Source organism: Geotrypetes seraphini, chromosome 12, assembly GCF_902459505.1.
Source record: "Geotrypetes seraphini chromosome 12, aGeoSer1.1, whole genome shotgun sequence".
Taxonomy (NCBI): Eukaryota; Metazoa; Chordata; class Amphibia; order Gymnophiona; family Dermophiidae; genus Geotrypetes; species Geotrypetes seraphini.
This window is the reverse complement of record NC_047095.1, coordinates 3,791,826-3,813,127: the sequence shown is the minus strand read 5'-3', so window position 1 is coordinate 3,813,127 and position 21,302 is coordinate 3,791,826. Positions and strand designations below refer to the sequence as shown.

Here is a 21,302-nt window from a genome sequence, read left to right as displayed (position 1 = left end):
TTTGCTATTTGTTTATATATGGGGAAAGTGGCTTCCCTTATTTTATGGTTTTCCTTTTTACCCCTCCCCACCACTACTTTGATGGCAAGATATGAACTATAAGGTCCATTCTAGTGCAAAGTGTACAGTAGGCTTGCCCTTTATCCGTGAGGATTGCAGCAGGCATAATCTACACTTTGAACTTCGCCCCCCTTGTGTCAGTGAGCAGTGCCTCAGCTCCTTAGTTTTTCCTTGTACAAGCGAGAAGAGACGGTGTCTTTGTTCTGTTCTGCATCTGTTTTATTATTTTGGGGTTTTTATCTGACTTTTGAGGCATCCTGGTGCTACAGAGGTTCCCAGAAATCCTGAGACAGTTCTGCCTTAGAGAAGATGCAGTCTCTTGGTTCAGAGAGCTGTAGCTGTTGGGGGTGGGGGACCCTTTTACAGGGAATCTACCTAGCTGGACTTCACTTACTTTTAAGGCAGCCCTGAGATTACAGCTCACCCTGATTTTTCAAGCGCTGGAACCCAGGCTGAGTGTCCTAGGACTGTAGCGAGTACCAGTTGTGTCCCCCTCCAAGGCATGTGAGGAGCTAGTGGGGGGTCAAGGCTTTCAGACACTTGGGGTCTACTAAAAGGCAGCCCAAAGAGACAAGCCCCTGGAGAATTCTACAAGCTTGTTTGAGGCAGAAATCTTCTACATAATTCAGTTGCAGAAAGAATTGAGGCAGGCATTGCACCTTCCAGTTTTGTGAGTACAGTACTTTAGGGGGTACAGTGCTTTAGGGGAAAACACCCTCCAGCTCCAGGGATTCAAGACAAAGTTAGACAAGTTCCTACTGAACAAGGACATACGCTGGTAAGGCTAGTCTCAGTTAGGGCACTGGTCTTTGACCAAAAGGGCCGCCGCGTGAGCGGACTGCTGGGCGCGATGGACCACTGGTCTGACCCAGCAGCAGCATCTCTTATGTTCTTATGTCCATTGGGTGGTCCTGAAAATCAAAGTTTTGAGGGTCTCTGGGACTTCCTCCTCCAAACCCCTTCCCTGAATTTTTGGAACACTGATTCACCTCTCACGGGCTGTTTTTGGTGCCAAAATGCTGCTGCCGCAAGCAACTTGGATGTCCTGATTTTATTTTAAAAGCCTATATCTGCCTCAAAACACTTTAATTTTGCTAATAATTGATTTCTATGGACTCCCCAGGCCTTTCTACCCTTGTATCATGCCAGCTTTGTGCTGAAAGGCTGGCTGAGGAGTGTCCATGAGCCACATGCCGTGGAGTACATGAGAGGGTGTGGGAGCGATAGGTTTAGCCCCCTCTGGTCTCCAAGGTCTTAGAGTCACAGGAAGATCATTTGTTAGGGCATAAATTTCTCCTAAAGCCCATGAATAGAAACATAGAAGATGACGGCAGATAAGATCCATAGCCCATCAGGTCTGCCCACTCTACTGACCCACCCCCAAGTCTACTATCCTAGGGATCTCACTCCTGATGACAGGTTCCTTTGGCTTAACCCTCTAAGGGATCCCACATAGGCATCCCATTTGCTCTTAAATTCTTGCACGCTGTTTGCCTCGATCACCTGCACCGGGAGCTCGTTCCAAGGATCAACCACTCTCTCGGTGAAGAAATATTTCCTGGTGTCGCCATGAAATTTCCCGCCCCTGAGTTTGAGCGGATGCCCTCTTGTGGCTGAGGATCCTTTGAGAAAGAGAATCTCTTCTTCCATCTCGATACGGCTGGTAATATACTTAAACGTCTCGATCATGTCTCCTCTCTCCCTACGTTCCTCAAGTGAGTACAGCCGCAAATTTTTCAGCCTTTCCTCGTACGATAGGTCCTTGAGCCCCGAGACCATCCCGGTGGCCATCCGTTGCACCGACTCTACTCTCAGCACATCTTTTCGGTAGTGTGGTCTCCAGAATTGCACACAGTATTCCAAATGAGGCCTCACCATGGTTCTGTATAATGGCATTATGACTTCAGGCTTCCGGCTGACGAAACTCCTGCGGATGCAACCTAACAACTGTCTTGCCTTAGATGAAGCCTTCTCCACATGATCAGCAGTTTTCATGTCTGGGCTGATGATCACTCCCAAGTCTCGTTCTGTTGAAGTTCTAGCTAAGGTCTCACCATTCAAGGTGTAAGTTCTGCACGGATTTCTGCTGCCGAGGTGCATGATCTTGCATTTCTTAGCGTTGAAGCCTAGCTGCCAGGTCGAGGACCAAAGCTCCAACAAATGTGTCAGCAGCAAAACGCAAGTGCAGAGATGTCTCTAATAAACAGGGCTATAAAAATAACAAACAGATTGACAGGACTAGTACTATTAGCAGAGGCAAGGTAAACTAAACGGAATTCTGGTCACATTACGAATTAAAAGCTAAAGAAGGACCAGAAAATTTTTTTTTAAATGATTGGAACAATCTCAGTGATCATATTCTAGACACTATAGCAACTAAAAGAGCATATTCTAAGAAAGATAGACCAGTTAATATCTGGTATGACAAGGAATTAATGGAACTATAAAGGGTACTATGAAAGATGGGAAAAGTCTGGATTAAATCTGGTAAGGATGAAGACAAGACCAAATGGAAAGCAAAAGTTAAAGAATATAAAACTAAGATCATGGAGAAGCAAAGTAAATACTACTTGCAAACACTTGGCTAAGTAAAAACCAACAGTAAAGACCTGTTCCAAAAAACGAACAAATATGGAATGCCCCCCAACTGCTGATAAACTAACAGAGTTTTTAAAAAACAAAGTTAGCATGCTACGAGCCTATTGTGGAGGCCAGACTAACAACATGCTGAATTTAACTAGACCAGTAGATGATATTAGAGCAGATATGATCTGGGACCAATTTGCCTCCCCTGATTGGAACTTTTTTCGCAAACTGTTTTTCTAAATACACAAAAAAGCACTGTAGATTAGACAACTGCCCTAGCAACATACTGAATAATGAACCCTTTTCCTTCAGAGCAAACCTTTTCAAATGGGTCATTTTCCAATTGCAAGAAGATTGATTTGGGCAGGAACTAGGACAAATTATAGTCACACCCCATTATAAAAAACCCCGAAAGACCCCATTACATGCACAAAAAATTACAGACCAGTAGCCAGCATCCCGCTATTTACTAAAATATTAGAAGGATTAGTAAATGACGAATTAGTCAAATACTTAGAAAAATTTAATATCCTGCACAACTGCCAATCTGGATTTCATTTATGTCACAGTACAGAAACCATACTAGCATCATTAATTAATCAACTAAACAACCTATTTAGCTTAGGTACCAGTGCCCTGATTCTCCAATTAGATCTAAACAGTGCCTTCGATCTGGTAGATCATGACCTACTGTTGGGCTGCTTGAATTCAATTGGAATCACGGGTAATGTACACAAATAGTTCCAGGTTTTCCTGAAAAACAGATCTTATCAAGTACTAGCTGATGCCCCGGCATTGCACGGGTATTTAATTATAGCAATAACACTGTAAATGGATTCAAATAAAGATACTTTATAGTGGTGAATGAAATTATTTTTTTACAGCTTAATAAAAAGTACAATATTCAAATTATAATGTGAAATATTTGACAAAATGAATACAATACAACTAATGCAAAACGTGATTATAAACAACATTTTTAGTTTCACCTCCTGGAGCAAGAACATATAAATTCTTGGGTGAATCCACCCTTGAGCAAGCAACATAGAGTTGTGGGCCGTGAGACCCCAAGAACATATCACCCCAGGTAGTGAGGGATCAGCATACCAAGTTTCGTTCAAATCGGTCAAGCAGTTTTTGAATTACTGTGAGAATGGCAGCTTTTTACATTTTTTCCATTGACATGAATGGGTGAAATCTGATTTTCTGTTTGTAGCTCCGCCCACGTGTGCAGGTGGGCCGCGAGACCCCCAGAACATATCACCCCAGGTAGTGAGGGATCTGCATACCAAGTTTCGTTCAAATCGGTCAAGCTGTTTTTGAATTACAGTGAGAATGGCAGCTTTTTACATTTTTTTCATTGACATGAATGGGTGAAATCTGATTTTCTGTTTGTAGCTCCGCCCACGTGTGCAGGTGGGCCGCGAGACCCCCAGAACATATCACCCCAGGTAGTGAGGGATCTGGATACCAAGTTTCGTTCAAATCGGTCAAGCCGTTTTTGAATTACAGTGAGAATGGCAGCTTTTTACATTTTTTCCATTGACATGAATGGGTGAAATCTCATTTACTGTTTGTAGCTCCGCCCATGTGTGCAGGTGGGCCGTGAGACCCCAAGAACATATCACCCCAGGTAGTGAGGGATCAGCATACCAAGTTTCGTTCAAATCGGTCAAGCAGTTTTTGAATTACTGTGAGAATGGCAGCTTTTTACATTTTTTCCATTGACATGAATGGGTGAAATCTGATTTTCTGTTTGTAGCTCCGCCCACGTGTGCAGGTGGGCCGCGAGACCCCCAGAACATATCACCCCAGGTAGTGAGGGATCTGCATACCAAGTTTCGTTCAAATCGGTCAAGCCGTTTTTGAATTACAGTGAGAATGGCAGCTTTTTACATTTTTTCCATTGACATGAATGGGTGAAATCTGATTTTCTGTTTGTAGCTCCGCCCACGTGAGCAGGTGGGCAGCGAGACCCCCGGAACATATCACCCCAGGTAGTGAGGGATCTGCATACCAAGTTTCGTTCAAATTGGTCAAGCCGTTTTTGCGTGATTGTGGCACATACACACACACATACATACATACATACATACCTCCGATTTTATATATATATATATATAGATACAGTGCAGGTAAAATCTCTCCCCTATGGACAAATTCCTGTGGAGGCCCATAAGGCTCTCCTCTATCACCAACACTGTTCAATATATATTTAGTCCCTTTGGCTAATACACTACAAAGTCTCATTGTGATATTCTACATCTATGCTGATGATACCACTACACTATAATAATAATAACTTTATTCTTCTTTACTGCCACAGTCGAAAGACTTCTAGGCGGTTCACATCGAAGAAGGCTTGACAATCAGCGAATTACAGAATGCAAGAAGTGAGGGTACAACTTGTTACATAAGAAATAGATAAAAGGACAGCATATTACATCAAGATTGACAGAGGAAAAACATAACTTAGTAAGTGGTGAGGCTTCTGTTTAGGAGATGAATTTGTCAAATAATACGGTTTTAATTGCTTCCCGGAATGCGCCGTAGGTCAGCCTGATTCCATTAATGTAATTTCCCAGCCAGGACTGCTGTTTGCTTGCTTGGAACATGAAGGATCTGTCCAAAAAGGATTTGTATTTGCAGCCTGTGATCTTTGGGTATGTAAATATGTTACAGTTTCTGGTTGGTCGTGTGGGGTTGTGTAATATGAAATGTGGTAGTAGGTAAGAAGGCGCTAGGCCACAGACCTGCTTGAAACAAATACAGGCAAACTTGAATAGTATTCGCTCCTCCATTGGCAATCAGTGCAACCTTTTGTAGTAAGGGCTAATGTGGTCGTTTTTCCTCAATCCGAAGATCAAGCGAACTGCAGTGTTTTGTACTATTCTTAATTTTTGTACTGTTTTCTTTGGGATACCTAGATAAATGATATTGCAGTAGTCCAGAATTGATAGGATCAGAGACTATACCAGTAATCTAAAGGATGTAGCGTCAAAGTATTTTTTAATGGTCCTTAGTCCTTAGTGTACAAAAGCATTTTTTCACCACTAAAGTTCATGTGGTCAGCCATGGTTAGGTGTGGGTACAGTGTGATTCCCAGCATTTTTATGGTTTTGGAGATTGTGTATTCATGGCCATTTAATTGTAACGATGTTCTGATAATTTTGTCCTTGGGGCTTACCAGGAAGACTTTTGTGTTTTCTGTGTTTAGTTTCAGTTTGAAGTCGATTGTCCATTTTTCGATTTCTGTCATTATGTGAGAAAGGTGATCTATAATTTCATTTGTTATGTCATTTAAGGGGATTAAGATAGATATATCATCTGCATATATATAATAGTTTAAGTTTAAGTTTTGTAATAGATGGCCTAAGGATGAGATGTAAATGTTGAATAGTGTAGGTGATAGTGGGGAGCCTTGGGGATCCCCCGAGGGGTTTTTCCATGGGTTAGAGTAATTCCCGTCGCTGGCCACTCAGTATGATCTGTTTGTTAGGAATTACTGGAATCATTTCTTTACTTTTCCCGAGAGCCCCATTGCGTCTAGGCATAGTAGCATTATTTCGTGGTCTACTAGATCAAACGCATTACTAAGGTCTTGTTGTAAAATCAGAGCACTTGTACCTTTGCTGAAAAGGGCATAGAGGTGGTTTAGGATGGAAGCTATGACTGTTTCAGTGCTGTATCCTTTTCTGAAACCTGATTGATGTTCACTAAGAATGTTAAATTTATCTAGGTAGTTCACTAGTTCCAAGTTGACTAATCCTTCCTGTAGCTTAGTGAATAGGGGGATGCTTGCTATAGACATGTAGTTGAGTATTGAGTTTTTCTGATCTTTGGGGATAGGTGTGATCACTATGTGTCCCATGTCTTCATTCAATATTCCGTTAGTAAGAGTAGTTGTTAGCCAAGTGAATAGTTCCTTTTTAAAGTCAGGTGGAGCAACTTTCATGATCTTAGAGGGACATTCGTCCAGTAAGCAGTTAAGAACTGATGCCAGTTAGGGAACTCGAAACGGTCCCAGAGCATGTCTGCTCTGGACTCTTGTTCGTGGGATCCAAAATAGAATTCTATGTTGGTTTTGGGTAGGTATTGTTGCTCTTAGGTCGGTGATTTTATTTTTAAAGAAATTGGCTAGGGTTTGAGCAGAGGGAGTGCACTCATGCTTTTTCAGGATCCGAGTAGTGTCTGTTATCGTTTTTACTAGTTTGAACAGTTCTTTGGATAGGTTCCTAGAGGATAAAGGAATTGAGGGGTACAGATAAGAGTAGCGGTAGGTTATAGGGATAGTCTGGGACCATTGCTCAGGCAATGGGCCTGATGGGCCGCCGCGGGAGCGGACCGCTGGGCGAGATGGACCTCTGGTCTGCCTCAGCGGAGGCAACTTCTTATGTTCTTATTTTTGATGTACCTATTTTCTGTGCATAGTGTTTTGTGTGTTTTTCTTTGATCAGAGTTTTGTATTTTTTCATTTTTTGTTTCCAGTTTGTCTTGTCTTTTTCTTTGTTTTATTCCAGATTTTCTCCAATTTTCTTAGTTCCTGTTTGAAAGCTAATAGTTCTGAATTGAACTACTCATTTAACGCTCTCTCTTTCTTTTTGTATGTTTGGTATGGTGCCAATTGGTCTAATAGTTCCTTACTGAACTTTCCCCATCTTTTTGGGAAATCCTGTATTTCCTCGGTTATGGGTCATAGTTCATAATGAGTTCAGAATTCAGTTGGGTTTATAATACCACGACTGGTTATTGTTTTTGTGTTTTTGCTTCTGTGTTTAGGTTGGGGTGACTTCTTTTGCCAGCGTAGGTTGAACTTGCCTATATAGTGGTCTGACCAAATGCATTTTTCCCAGGTCCCTGTATAGTATTGAATCTTTGGGTCGGGGGTTTCCTTTTGAGAAAAGGTAACTATGTCTAGTTGATGCCCCTTCTCATGTGTTATCTCTGTGTCTGGCATTGGGAAATCGAGCAATGTTAAGAAGGCGTCGATTTCAGTCACTTCTGGTTTTCCCACTTGCTCTAGGTGTATGTTTATGTCGTCCAATAGTAGGTTGCACGATCTTTTTAGGGTGTTTACAGTAAGGAATTCGAAAAATTATTCTTTGGCGTTTGTCCATTTTTTGGGAGGGATATAAAATAATGTTGCAATTAGTGACTCTTCTAGTTGGGCATTGGTGATCTTGCAAGTTAGTATTTCTAGGTTTTCCGAAGTTTTAGAATCTATCTTGTAATCAAAAGATTCTTTTAAGATGATCGCTAGACCCCCCCCCCCCCATTTTTTTTTCCAGCTTCTTGATAGTGGAAGTATTTTGTATCCCTGTGGTAGAATTTCGTTCATGATAGTGTTGGTGTCAGACACCATCCATGTTTCTGTCAGAAACAGGAAGTCTGGATTAGTTTGCACTATCCAATTGTTTATTATATGTGCTTTATTTCTCACGGAACGGGTATTTAGATAGAATCCTTTGACGTTTTCATAGTTGGTTGAGGTGGGAGTTTCAGTACATATTAGCTTTTTTAGGTTTCTGTTTTTGGTCTTATTTCTGTATGGTTTGGACGGTTTGCGGGTCGTGTTTACCACCGGAATTTGAAGTTGGCCTTGTTCTAGACAGTTTTGCAAAAGTCGGTGGGAACCTGCTGAGCTGGTCTGTGCCAGGAGAGGTGAGTGGGAATTGATTGAGGGGGGTTTTCATCGTTGCCCCAGCATCTGGAGCAGATTAGGTACAGCACCCCTATTAACAGTTGGAATTTGTTAAAAATTGCCATTTTGTCTGGTGGCGTAAGGTTAGTTGACTTTTAAAAAAAAAAAATGCGATAGCTGATTTTTATTTTCGTGCAGTAACAGGCTATACTTTTGGTTGAACAATAGACTTGTAGGCTGTACTTTTGGCTTAACAGTAGATAGACTTGTCATGCAGTAGCAGGCTATATTTTTGGTTTAACAGTAGATAGACTTGTCATGCAGTAACAGGTTTTACTTTTTGTTGACAATAGGTATACTTATCTTGTACTAGATAATATTTGTCATGCAGTAATTGGTTATACCTTTTGTTAATATTAGATGTGCTTATCATGTAGTACCTAGTTTCGATTATCATGTAGTAACAGGCTATACTTTTGAAGGTAATAGATGTACTTATCGTGTGGTCTTGATCTCAGTCGTTTCGCACAGACGCTTCGCAAAGGTGCGTGCTAAGGTGCACGCGCCTTAGCTGGTGCGCTGAATGGCAGTGCGCCGTTCCCTCCGCTGGAATTTAAACTGTTCCTGGCAGGCCTGGAATGGGTGGAGCAGGCTCTCACGCCCGGTGGGGGCGGGGCCGGAACAAAGCTCTGAGGCTGAGCCAAGTTGGTGGCTGTGGATGGTCGCCGGCAGGATTCCCCCCTGTAGATCAGGCTCTGGTGTTGAGCCGATCTGGCAACTGTCGATGCTGGAGCTGGTGTGCAACTCCTTCCCCCTCCGCTATTTCAAAAAAACTGCTCCCGGCAGGCTGGGATGGGCGGAGCAGGCTCTCACGCCTGGTGGGGCCAGGGCCGGACCGAGGCTCTGAGGCTGAGCCGAGTTGGTGGCTGTGGATGGTCGCCAGCAGGATTCCCCCTTGTAGATCAGGCTCCGATGTTGAGCCGATCTGGTAACTGCCGACACTGGAGCTGGTGTGCTAATACCACTACAATCATTCTCCATACAAATACCACTACAATCATTCTCAACAGAACTAAGTATCCTAATCTCAAATATTCTGGGAAAAATAGAACAATGGATGTTGCAGTCAAAATTGAAACTCAACCCTGAGAAAATTAAGATCTTTCTTGCTAGCCCCAACGACAAACTCAGGGAAACCTCCATTCAACTCAGTGGTCAAAATTTCGAGATAGCAAGTCACATCAAAATCTTGGGAGTTACTCTAGACCGACACCTAACGTTCGAGAAACACACTAACCAACTGACTAAAAAATGCTTTGCTATTTTATGGAAACTAAGAACCATAAAAAATATTTTGACATGGAGTCCTTTAGGATATTAGTTCAATCCACCATCCTATCTACCTTAGACTATTGTAATATTACATACCTAGGGTCAACCAAGAAAATATTGCTAAGACTTTGCCTGTTTCTAAATGCGGCTGTTCGTCTGATCTTTGGATTTAAAAAGTTTGACCATGTAAGCCCTTTTTACATGCAACTTCATTGGTTCCCTTTCAAAACTAGAGTTATTTTTAAATTTGGCTGCATTTGTTAAAAAGCACTCTTCGGGCTACTACCATCATACTTATCCACCCAACTAAAATTATTCTCATCAAATAAGAACACAAGAAACTCGGGTATGTTTATGTACCCCGCTCTGAAAGCCTGTCGTTTTAAAAGGTTTTTAGACAAAACTCTAGCTTTTCATACGAGGAAAATGAACTCTTGGCTGTATCCTCTAATTGCCCAATCCCAATCTTACCTTGAGTTCAGAAAATCAATAAAAACCTATTTGTTTGGTAAATTTATGCGATGATTTTACATTATATTACATTGTACTGCATCATATTGTATTTCACTGAATTCTACTGTATTTTGTGTCTTCGCTGATATGTCTCAGTTCTCTTGCTGTGAACCGCCCAGAACTTCCGGTTGGGTAGTATATAAGAGATCCAGGTCAGTTTTTTATTCTGATTTTGTAAGTTTGATGTTTGAGGCTTATATGAGGTATAAAGCATCTGCACAGTCTGGGGTGTCACCGGTAGTAGCGCATGAGGGTTTACCTTCGCAGAGCGTAGTTCCGCAGTGGAAAGCTTTACTGCAGGAACCAGAAGTCCAGTCGGAAAAGGACTGGGAAGACTGGGGGGTCAGGGTCAATGTCTTTACTCCCTCAGAGTGACTTCTCAGGTTTAGAAGATTCCGAGTCTCCTGTGGTTTATAACAGCCAAGAGTCTGAGGCAGCCCTAGATTAAGGAGAGGACCTGATGATGTGCAGACTTTTCAAACCAGCAGACTTGATGGAAGTCATTACGGTATCTTTGTGGGAATTACCGGTAAATTTGGAACTCTCGCAGACTTCTACAGACTTCCCTTATGAGTGAGACCCAGTCTGTTTTTTTTCTTCGCTTCCAGAGATAACAATGATGCTGATGGAGCATGACAAAATTGTACCTGATGGCTCCTGATTTCCATTAGATTTTTACTCCACTTACGGTGGATTCGTTAGTAGTTCAAGTAACTAAGTGTACTTCACTCCCTAGTGAGGGAGAAGTGATATTAAAGGATGCATAGGATTGCAGGGTGGACTTGGTCCTCAAAATACAGTTTGAGGCTTTAGCGGTGGGTCTGAAAGCAGCAGCTGCAACTTCCTTTGTGGTGAATTCCAGCGATAAGATGCTGCACCGGAATCCGTCCATGGAGAAGAGCAGGGGAATGTGTCGGGCAGGTGGGGGGGGGGGGTTCCGATGTCTCGGGAGTGGGGTTCCGGAGGAGGGATTGGGCATCCCTCCTGCCGGTGGATGTCTTAGGGTGGTGGCGGAAGGAGGACTTGGGCACTCCTCCTGCCAGGGATATTCGGGGGGTAGATGGGGCAGCTTCAGGAGTTCCAGCAGGAAGGACTGGGTATCCCTCCTGCCGGTAGTCTTCGTGGAGGGGGGGGGATGAGTTCCCTGCCAGTAAACTGATCGCGGCAGGAAGAGTCCCTTGCCACGATCAGCTCAGCGGCAACCCAATTCTCTAAACGGTGTCTGGTTAGAGAATCATGGTGTTAGGCGGGCCTAGGCATCTGTTCCTAAGGACAGACGCGATTCTATATAGGACGCCCATGTGCGATTCTCAAAAGCCACTTAGGCAGCTTCGGAGACCAGACATCCTATACAGAAACCGGCCTAACTGCCTAATGTTCCTTTCAGTTAAAAGACCTATTTTAGATAGAATGTAGAAATGGGAATTGAGACGTATTATCCAGGTCAGGATATGCTCAATTCCAATGGCATTTTAGAAAAGGATCTGCCAATGTAGAGCCTTTTCTAAAATACCTGCATGCTGCTTGCCATAAAAGCATCCTGTTTACATGAAAAGCATCAACAATGAAAGCACAGCAACTTACATGTATAAGTATCAGTATCCCAATTTACATGTGTAAGCATATGTCTTTGTCAGCCATTTTGCAAACCTACTCATGCATGCTGCTCATTAAACACAGAGACCATAGTTTTCATTTATTGTTAATTTAGAGATGAAAATAAACAGTGGGGGGCTTGAGGAGGGATATATTCCTTAATTCTTCCTGTAAAGGACAGATAATTTTTTTATAGGGTAAAGGATCATGGATTTGATATATTGCCTTTCTGTGGGTGCAATCAGTGGTTTACTTATATGCAGGTACTTTCTCTGTCATAGTGGATTCATATGAATTCTTTATGCAAAGAAGCAGATTTAAATTCCAACATGTAAATTTTCCTCATACCCACGTATGAAATAAGGAATATACAGTACAGTAAAACCTTGGATTGCAAGTAACTTGGTTTGCAAGTGTTTTGCAAGACAAGCAAAACATTTGATTAAATTTTAACTTGATATACAAGCAATGTCTTGCAATACAAGTACATACAGTATACACGCGTACATCATCACAACTGAGCCGATGATTCTTCTCTCTCTGACGCTGCAAGTGTGTAGTGACTGTTCTAAACAAGCAAAGTCTTGCAATACGAGTACATATAGTATTTTGTATTAATGTTTTTGAGTTGTGGAACGAATCTTCTGAGTTTCCATTATTTCTTATGGGGAAATTTGCTTTGATATACAAATGCTTTGGATTACAAGCATGCTTCTGGAACAAATTATGCTCGCAAACCAAGGCTTGAATGTATATGTACATTTTAGTCGTATCGAAGCCCCAGCCATATCATGCCCAAAGCTTGCCTCCAAAATTCTACGTACTGTGGATTTGCACATGTAAATATCAGCTTTCTTTAAAATTGGGTTTTACATGTAAATGCTGGCATTTATACATGTAAATCATGAATAAGTCTCCTAAAATGGCTGATGTGAAAATTAGTATGAGCTAATCACAAAGGTGCCCATGTTGTATTTGAATTTCAGATTGAATTTACTTTTTCCAAATCTAAGCTCAAGGCAAGTTACAAGCAGGCAGTTATTTATTAATAGTTAATATGGCTTAGTAAATGAGTCTTAAACGTATAGATAGCTTGCAAAAGGTTTAAAAACAAGTATGGTGCTTTTGTATCTGCAGGTTATACTGAAGTGGCATGTCTGTGAAAAGTGTCTAGCAACTCCAGATGTTTATATTTATTATCTTTGGATATTTAATGATGAACCATTAAGAGTATCATAATTGGCAAAGAACCCAATTATCTCAATAACCAATTCACTTATAAGGAAGGTTAACCCCAGAGAGTAGTACTGGAAGACTGCTGTTGGAGTTCAGTGAAACCATTTTTGGTCTTTGAGCTGGACTGAAAGTGGAGGGGGACCATTTTCAACCCCCATATTATGGGTGTATGGGAGGTCCAGGACTTCCAAGTGGGTTGAGGGAGGGGTCAAGCTAGCTGGAAGCAGTTTGTGATTGGGGACATCTGGCCTTATAGGGAATTAGCTATGGGGTCATCAGTGATGCGGCAGGGGGAAGGCCACGTAGCAGCCTGTTCAGAGTGTTGCTGCTGCTGTTTGGAGTGGAGGAATGTCGTTCTCATGATGGGAGAGTCAGCGGCGTTCTGCTGCATGGGGGGATGAGAGGGAGGGATGGAAAGATGCTGCACAGGGGATTGGTTTGGAGGGTCGGAAGGGTTCTGCACGGGGGGGATGATAGGGAGGGATCGAAAGATGCTGTGCAAGGGGACGGGTGAGAGGGTCTGCGGAGTTCTGCTGCATGAGGGATGGGAGGGAGGGTTAAAAAGAAGCTGCGCAAGGGAATGGGTGAGAGGGGAGGAAAGATGCTGCACATGGTGGGAGGAAGAAAAGAAAGAGGAAGAATTGGGGTGGAGTAGAGGAAGGGAAAGATGATTGTTGTACATGAAAAAAATAAGACATCCCTGAAAATAAGCCCTAGTGTGATTTGGACCCAATATTAATATAAGACACTGTCTTATTTTCGGGGAAACACAGTATCTAAAATGTGACTGATAAATGCTGGTGTATAAAATATATTTTTATGTAATATTAACATGAGTAGTATTAGTCATTTATTGATAAAGGATATGTTAGGATCACTTTAAACCTTTTGCTTACTAAAAATGCAGTCAACCTACAGTTGTATTTCTTCATTAAAATAAGTTATGGTAAAAGTCTACTGTGCATTCTTATTTCATGAAGAAGTCTAATTAGCAATATTTGTGCTCAGATGGTCTACCCCATGCTAATCCTCGTACTGAAAATTCCAACTCAGCTTCTCAATTAGCTGCTGATATGATTTTGCCAAATGATGAGGATAGCAATTAATCATGTGGTAGTTTATGGCATGGTATAAATTCATGATGTTCCCAAAAGAGATAATGTCTCAGTTCAAAGGCTGTTTTCTGTATTGTGGTAGCAAAGGATGCTGTTATCTTTTATACTTACTGTGAAGTAATCCAGTGATGCCAAAGTAGTCTGACCATGAACCAAGTCTATTTGGAAAAAAGCCGACTTGGAAGAGGGGAAAAGAAGAGTGACCAAGGGATTTATCTGTTGTAGCATGTGCTATATTACTATTGCTGCTGATTTTTTTTTTTTTTTTTTAACTTTTCAAAGAGCTAAATTTTATGCATTTCATCAGTCTGTGCATTGACAAGCATCAGATTGCCCTTGGCAGGGCTCTTCACATAGTCAGTGATAATGCATGACACTTGTTTGAATAATTAATTTCTGCTGGCTCCCATATGATGTTTTAGGAACACAGAAAAGAAGGCAGCTCATACGGGAAATGCATGTTTTGTAAATAGTTTTTAATGTTTCTCCACTTCAACTGGAGTTAGCCGACTTCCTACCAAAATGAGCAGTTTATAAACTTTGCAGTACTAACAGCTTTTAAAAAGCTGACAATTCTTTAAGGTAATTAAATATTTAAATGCATGCTAAATCATTTTAATAGCATGTACTTCATTCTTACTATTATTCTCTTTCTTTCTGGTGTGTGTTACAGAATGCTGGTGGACCATCACAAACTTAGGGCTCCTTTTACGATTAGCGCGCACTAGCCAAAAAACTACCGCCTGCTCAAGTGGAGGCGGTAGCGGCTAGCGCGCCTTTGTAAAAGGAGCCCTTAGTATATCCAAAATTATTTTCTTCAGAAAGAAAGTGTTGTGGTTGCCATTTTAGTTCATTTGGATATCTAGAAATAAGAGTTAACAAAAAAAATGTGGATGCCACCTTTTTATTGGATCTTTCACTAGCTTTTGAGAGCCAAGCCCCCTTCAAGTCCGTGAAGAAACGGTGCAGATCAAAAAAGAAGAAATGTTCTGTATTTCTTTTCTTCAGTTTTCATTTAAATGTTTTGGTTTAGGGCATTGTTTCTTTTCTTGGCAGCTGACAAGCTGTTTTCTTGTTGCCTTGTGTACATGAAACATGCCCAGATCTCTTAGGCCTCATATTTTTGCTCTAGAGTAAATGGGAATTGACTTTCCATACTGCAGAAGAAGGGGCACAGTTACCAACTAGAAAAATATGAGAATTCCCCTGTAGACATCATTTAAATTGGATTTTTATAAGTTGATCTTTAAAGTAGCTTACTAGCCTTTAGAAAGAGACCAGCATAAAATAGTCACTCACTTAGCTAGGTGGGATAAAAGGTCATGGCATACTTCACACAGATTTGATAAACATTGAACCCAAAGGAGCTGCTGCTGCTGCTGCTTTAAGTAATTTTAGTAAGTTATGTGCAGAGGAAGCCAGATATATAGCTTTATGCTTTAAAGCTACTGTTTACCAATTTCATCTTCCTTTCTAACTAGTGGTAATGTTGATTTTTGCAAGTAGCTTATCTTTTATGGATGATCTGGGATTTACAGTAGTAAGAAATGCAAATCTATTCCATGCACCCTGTGTGTTCAAATCAGAGTATAAGCATTTTATTTAGAGCCTGATTCACCAAGCTTTTTTGCATGCAGAATGAGTAAAGCAGGCTCTTACTTATTTCATTTATTGAATTTATAGTTTGCTTTTACATTACAAAAATGCTTAGCGAGAGGAACAATAAATAATGAATTACAATCCAACAGTATGAAACAAAGACACAACACATTAAAAATATTAAAACCCCTTGTGTTCAGTGAAGCAAAACTCCCTGGAATTAAAACAAGGATTGTACCATTAACCACAAGCTTTCCCAAAGAGTCATAAAAACTTAAAAATTGACATACTGTCTCATCTATCCCAATGTCCTGTTTCCAACTGTGGCTGATCCAGGTCAAAAGTACCCAGCTTGATCTAAAAAGTAACAAGATTCTCTGCTACTTGGCTCCAGGGATAAGCAGTGGCTTTCCTCAGGTCTGCCTTAATAATAGCTTGTGGTCTTTCCTGTTTTCAATGAAGCTATAGCCTAATTAATCATTGTAGTTTACTGATCATATTTTATCTCCCTCTTGATCCTCTGCTTCGCATCTCCATAGTGCAGCCAATTACAATAAGCCAGTGTTCTCCCCAGCGCTTTTCAGCCGGGCGCTCCGCCCAGCAAATTTAGATTACCGCCTGGCTGTCATCTGCCGAATCCTGCTGCCACCACTGCTTAACGCGCAGCCTGAAGAGCCGCCGAAAGACTCCCGCCGGACTTTAAAATAAACAAAACCTAGCAAGCGACTCGAACCCGGCTTCCCTCCGAAACCGGAAGTTACGTCGGGGGGGGGGGTAGAGAAGAGAAGCCGGCACGGACCATTAGAGCACCGGAGCATGCGGGAGATAGGCCTGCCACGGAGGGAAACTTACTTGTTCTTGCTTACTTCAGGTCTTTCTCGCTGCCGGGTCCTGCCTACTTTCTGTTTCCGCGAAGGCAGGACCCGGCAACGAGAAAGGCCCGAAGTAAGCAAGAGCGGCAAGTTGTAAGCTTCCCTCTGTCGCTGACCTTTGGGAGATAGGTCAGCGACGAAGGGAAACTTGCAACTTGCCTTTGTCTGTAGCGAATCTGCCGGGTGTGTGAGACGGGGGGGGGGGGGTTTGAATGGGAGGAGAAATGCTGCTGTACCCAATTAGAGGGGGAGGGGGAAGAGAAATGCTGGTTCTTCTGCTGTACCCAATTGTGGGGGGGGGGGTTTAAGAGAAATGCTGCTGCTGCTGTACCCAATAGGGGGAGGGGGAAGAGTCATGCTGCTGCACACAATTAGGGGGGAGGGTGAAGAGAAATGCTGCTTCGGCTGTACCAAATTGGGGGGAGGAAAGAGAAGTGCTGATGGTACTGCTGTACCTAAGGGGGGGAGGGGAAAAGAAATGCTGCTGCACCCAATTGGGGGGAGAGAGGGAAGGAGGGAGAAGGAAGATCAGGAAAAGGAGGAAAGAGATGCATAGACCATGGGAGGGAGGGAAAGGAGATACCATACCATGGAATGGAAGAGAGAGATGTCAGGGCATATGGGGGGGGGAGGGGAAGCAGGGCTGGATTAAAGGATAGGCCCAGTAGGCACAGGCCTAGGGCCTGAAATGGCCAGGGGGGTCCCGCCAGTGCTGTGCTTTGGGGCCTCACCCTTGCTGGATTCGCTGGCAGCAGCAGCAGCAGCCTCATCATCATCCCGGGCACCCCCCCCAACCCGATCTGACCCTCCTATCTCTCCCTCCTTCCCTTATCAGTGACGTTCCAGAGGGAATCACGGCAGGAGAAAGCCCTGAAGCAGCCTGCTTAGAGTAGAGCAGTGCTGTTTAGAGTCTCGTGATGGGAGGGAGGAAGAGATAGGAAGGTCGTGGGGGGGAGAGTAGCAGTCTGCCCCGGGTACTCAGCCTGGCATCATGAACTTCTTCGGCTAGCAACAGCATTTACAATTCACTGCTGTTGCCAGCTTCAGGCCTTCCTCTCTGCCGGGTCCTGCCTACTTCTGTTTCTATGAAGGCAGGACCTGACAGAGAAGAAGGCCCGAAGCTGGCAACAGCAGCGAATTGTGAATGCTGCTGCCTGAAGAAGTTCATGACGCCAGGCCTTGGGTGACAGAAGGAGGAAAGGGAGCAGAGGGGGAGAGACTTGCTGCACCCAACTGGAGGGAGAAAGAAGATGAGGGAGGGAATGAAACGAGATGCCAGGGATTGGAGGGAAGGAGGAAAGTATGCCAAACCAAGGGAAAAGGAAGGGGGAAAGGAAGAAGATGTCAGAGCATGGAGGGAGAGGGAGAGATGGAAGAAAAGGAAAGAAGTGAGATGCCAGAGAATCAGGGAAGGGAAGATACCAGACTGTGGGGTGCAAAAGAAAGAAAGGAGAAGAGAGAGAAAAATGGAGAGGTGGCAGAGCTGAAATCAATCATGTACAAAGGAGAAGAGAAGGGGCACAGGATAGACAGTTTATTGAAGGAGCATAAAAAGAGGGAAGATGCCCTATGGAACGGGGAGAGGGTGGACAATGGATGGAAGGGGCTGATGCTGCATGGAAGACAGAGCGGACAGATGCTGGCTAGAAAGAAGAGTGAAGACAAGATGATTAAAGCAGAAACGACAAAAGGTAGAAAAAAAAATTTTTGTTGCTTTACGTAGAATCAAGTAGTATTGTATCTATTGATTAAAGTTTATAAATAGGAAATGGAAATAAGGCAGTTTTTTGGGGACTAAACCCCTTTCCTCAGGTCAGGACAGGATACCATACCATAACAGCAGGGGTGCCCAAATGGTCGAGCGCGATCGACCAGTAGATCACAAAGGCAATGTGAGTCGATCGCGTTGCCTTGGCAATCTTTTTCTTCCTGCCTCCCTGAGCCAGGCCAGGCGCGTATAAGCGCCGGACTCATAAGACTTCACCTCTGATGTCATTTCTGACGTCAGAGAGGAAGTTCTGGGCCAGCCAATCGCTGCCTGGCTCTTCCTCTACGACGTAAGAATTGACATCAGAGGTGAAGTCTTGTGAGTCCAGCGCTTGTACATTCCTGGTCTGGCTCGTGGAAGCAGGGAGAAATCGGCATGGTGGCTTAGGGGGTAGGGAAAGAATCGGGTAAGTGGAGAAATTGGCGTGATGGCTTTGGGGGGGGGCAGGGGGTGAGAGAAAGAAAGAGAGACAGAAAGAAAAGGGGAGGGGCAGAAAGAAAAAAGTATTGGATTTATAGTCAGAAGAAGGAAGTGCAAACAGAGACTCATGAAATCACCAGACAAAAAGGTAGGAAAAATGATTTTATTTTCAGTTTAGTGATCAAAATATGTCTGTTTTAAGAATTTATATCTGCTTTCTATATTTTGCACTATGGCCCCCTTTTACTAAACCGCAATAGCGGTTTTTAGTGCAGGGAGCCTATGAGCATCGAGAGCAGCGCAGAGCATTCAGTGCATCTCCCTGCTCTAAAAACCAGTATTACAATTTAGTAAAAAGGGAGGGGGTATATTTGTCTATTTTTGTATAGTTGTTCCTGAGGTGACATTGCATAGAATCGTCTGCCTTGACCTCTTTGAAAACCCGCGGAATATAAATGATAATTAACATTTTCTCTGCGTACAGTGTGCTTTGTGGTTTTTTTTTTAATTTTATTGTTGGTAGATCATTTTGACTTGGTCATTTTAAAAGTAGCTCGCAAGCCCAAAAAGTGTGGGCACCCCTGCTGTACAGTCATTTCTTGTATGACTGGATGAGCTATATTTATCTTTTTTTTAAAGTTGTTTAAATTCATGCAGAAATAAATGGCTAGATTGAACCTAATGACTTCATTAATGCCTTTCCCTTTTTTAGACCTCTATACCATTTGAAAGAGGGCAAATACTTCTTAAATTTAGTAAAAATATTCTGGCACAAGTGTCAAACCTTAAAAAAGGAAGTCATATTGAGCATTGGAAAATAATAATAATTAACTAATAAAAATAGTATACATTTAGGGTTCCTTTTACTAAGTTCCGATAGTGGTTATAGTGTGCGCTTAGCGCGCGGAGGAATTGCCATGCACGCTAGATGCTAACGCCAGCATTAAGTTGGCGCTAGTTTTCCCACGTAGCGCAGGGGTTTGCGCGCGCTAAAAATGCTAGCGCACCTTAGTAAAAGAGGGGGTTAATTTTCCCCACCACCAAATTTCCCCATCCCGCCCCACCCAGCTACTTTTTCATGCCACCCGGCTGGAAAAAATTTCTGGGGAGAACACTGTAAGCTGATCCATTATGTGGACAATTCTGTAGCTAGGTGTCAACATTAAGATACCCTGAAGGCACCTGCTAGGATCCTATTCTACACTGTGAACCGGGGGAAAAAAACCACCACCAAAATGTTTTTTTTGTCGTTCCTTCCACAGAACTCAGCCGATTCTTAGGAAATTTAATGCATCGTTTCCTGAATGAAGATGATGTAAAATGTAGTATATATGTCCCACTGCACCATATGCTAACTTGTGAAAATGAACTGTAAACTGAATAAAAAAACACATCAAAAAGTTTTATGGCATATCTTGCAGAAAAATGTAAAGTCAAAAAGTAATGTTTCAATTAAGCAGATGTTCAAAGTGTGCTCCCTTTGCACAAAGGCATGCCCTCATCTTTGGCTGCCACTGATCTGTGATCTTGTCAACGATGCTCTGCTTCAGCTCAGCCTAAACAGAGATGAGACGCTGTTTAAGGTCTTCGACGTCAGATAGACGCATTCCTGTATCGACCCCAAGATCCGGTAGTCAACTGGGTTTGGGTCTGGTGAATTTGCAAGCCAGAGATCTGGACCTGTGAAGTCTGGGGCATTGTCCTGTTGGAAGATAAAGTAGTCTTCCGACTTGCAATGGATCACTGGCAACAGCTTTTGCGTCAAGAGGATGTCCTGGTAGTATGCGCCATTGATCTTAACCCCAGGATCAATGAAGGACAGATCCATGAATTCGAGTTTCGACTGAGACCATGGCTGATTGGCTGAAGGTCAGGCAGGTCCATAGTAGGCATTTAGCATTAACCTCACGCTTCAGTGTTGTTGAAGGCATTTACATGTGATCATTCTGTTATTCAGTGGAGCTACTATAAATATCTTTTCATCTGTAAACCAGATGAAGCTGACGCTGTGCTCCAGGTACTTGGTTAAAAGCGGCTCGCACTGTTTCAGGCATGTGTTTATAGCGCGGTGAGCCACACTGAATGGCCCGTGCTGTTCCCGACGCTCATAGCACAATTTAATAGAAGAGGCCCTAAATGTTTAGGCATGCAGCTAAATGAGGCAATAATGTGTGCAACTTACATGTATGTAGGAGCCTCATCTACGTTCTATCCGTGCTCCACCTCTGTGTACAGCACTCCTTCCTTTTGCAAATATATACTGTGCAAGATAGATTGGCATGTACTTTGGTATATGTGCACACGTGTATGAAACATTTACATGTGTACTACGTATGTAAAAGTTAGCACTTAATTTACGGAATTGCCATGTATATGACCACCAATAGCCCATGACAGTTTGCCTCAAGCCACAGAAATAATCCAGTAGCATCAAACCAACCAAGGGTATATTAAATCCATCAGGAAAACCTGCCAGTAGTGTGCAAACTTTAATTTGGGAGACATTTCTGCTGGTTTTAAGAAATTTGGTGACAATCAGATTTTGGAAGGTTATCTCGCAAGTA

General features: G+C 42.7%; 1 protein-coding gene across 4 annotated transcripts in view; it reads left to right on the top strand.

Annotated features, from left to right (window-relative positions):
- Positions 1-21,302, top strand: part of DENND1B (DENN domain containing 1B) — a 454,561-nt gene that overhangs the window by 332,621 nt on the left and 100,638 nt on the right. The window lies entirely within an intron of this gene.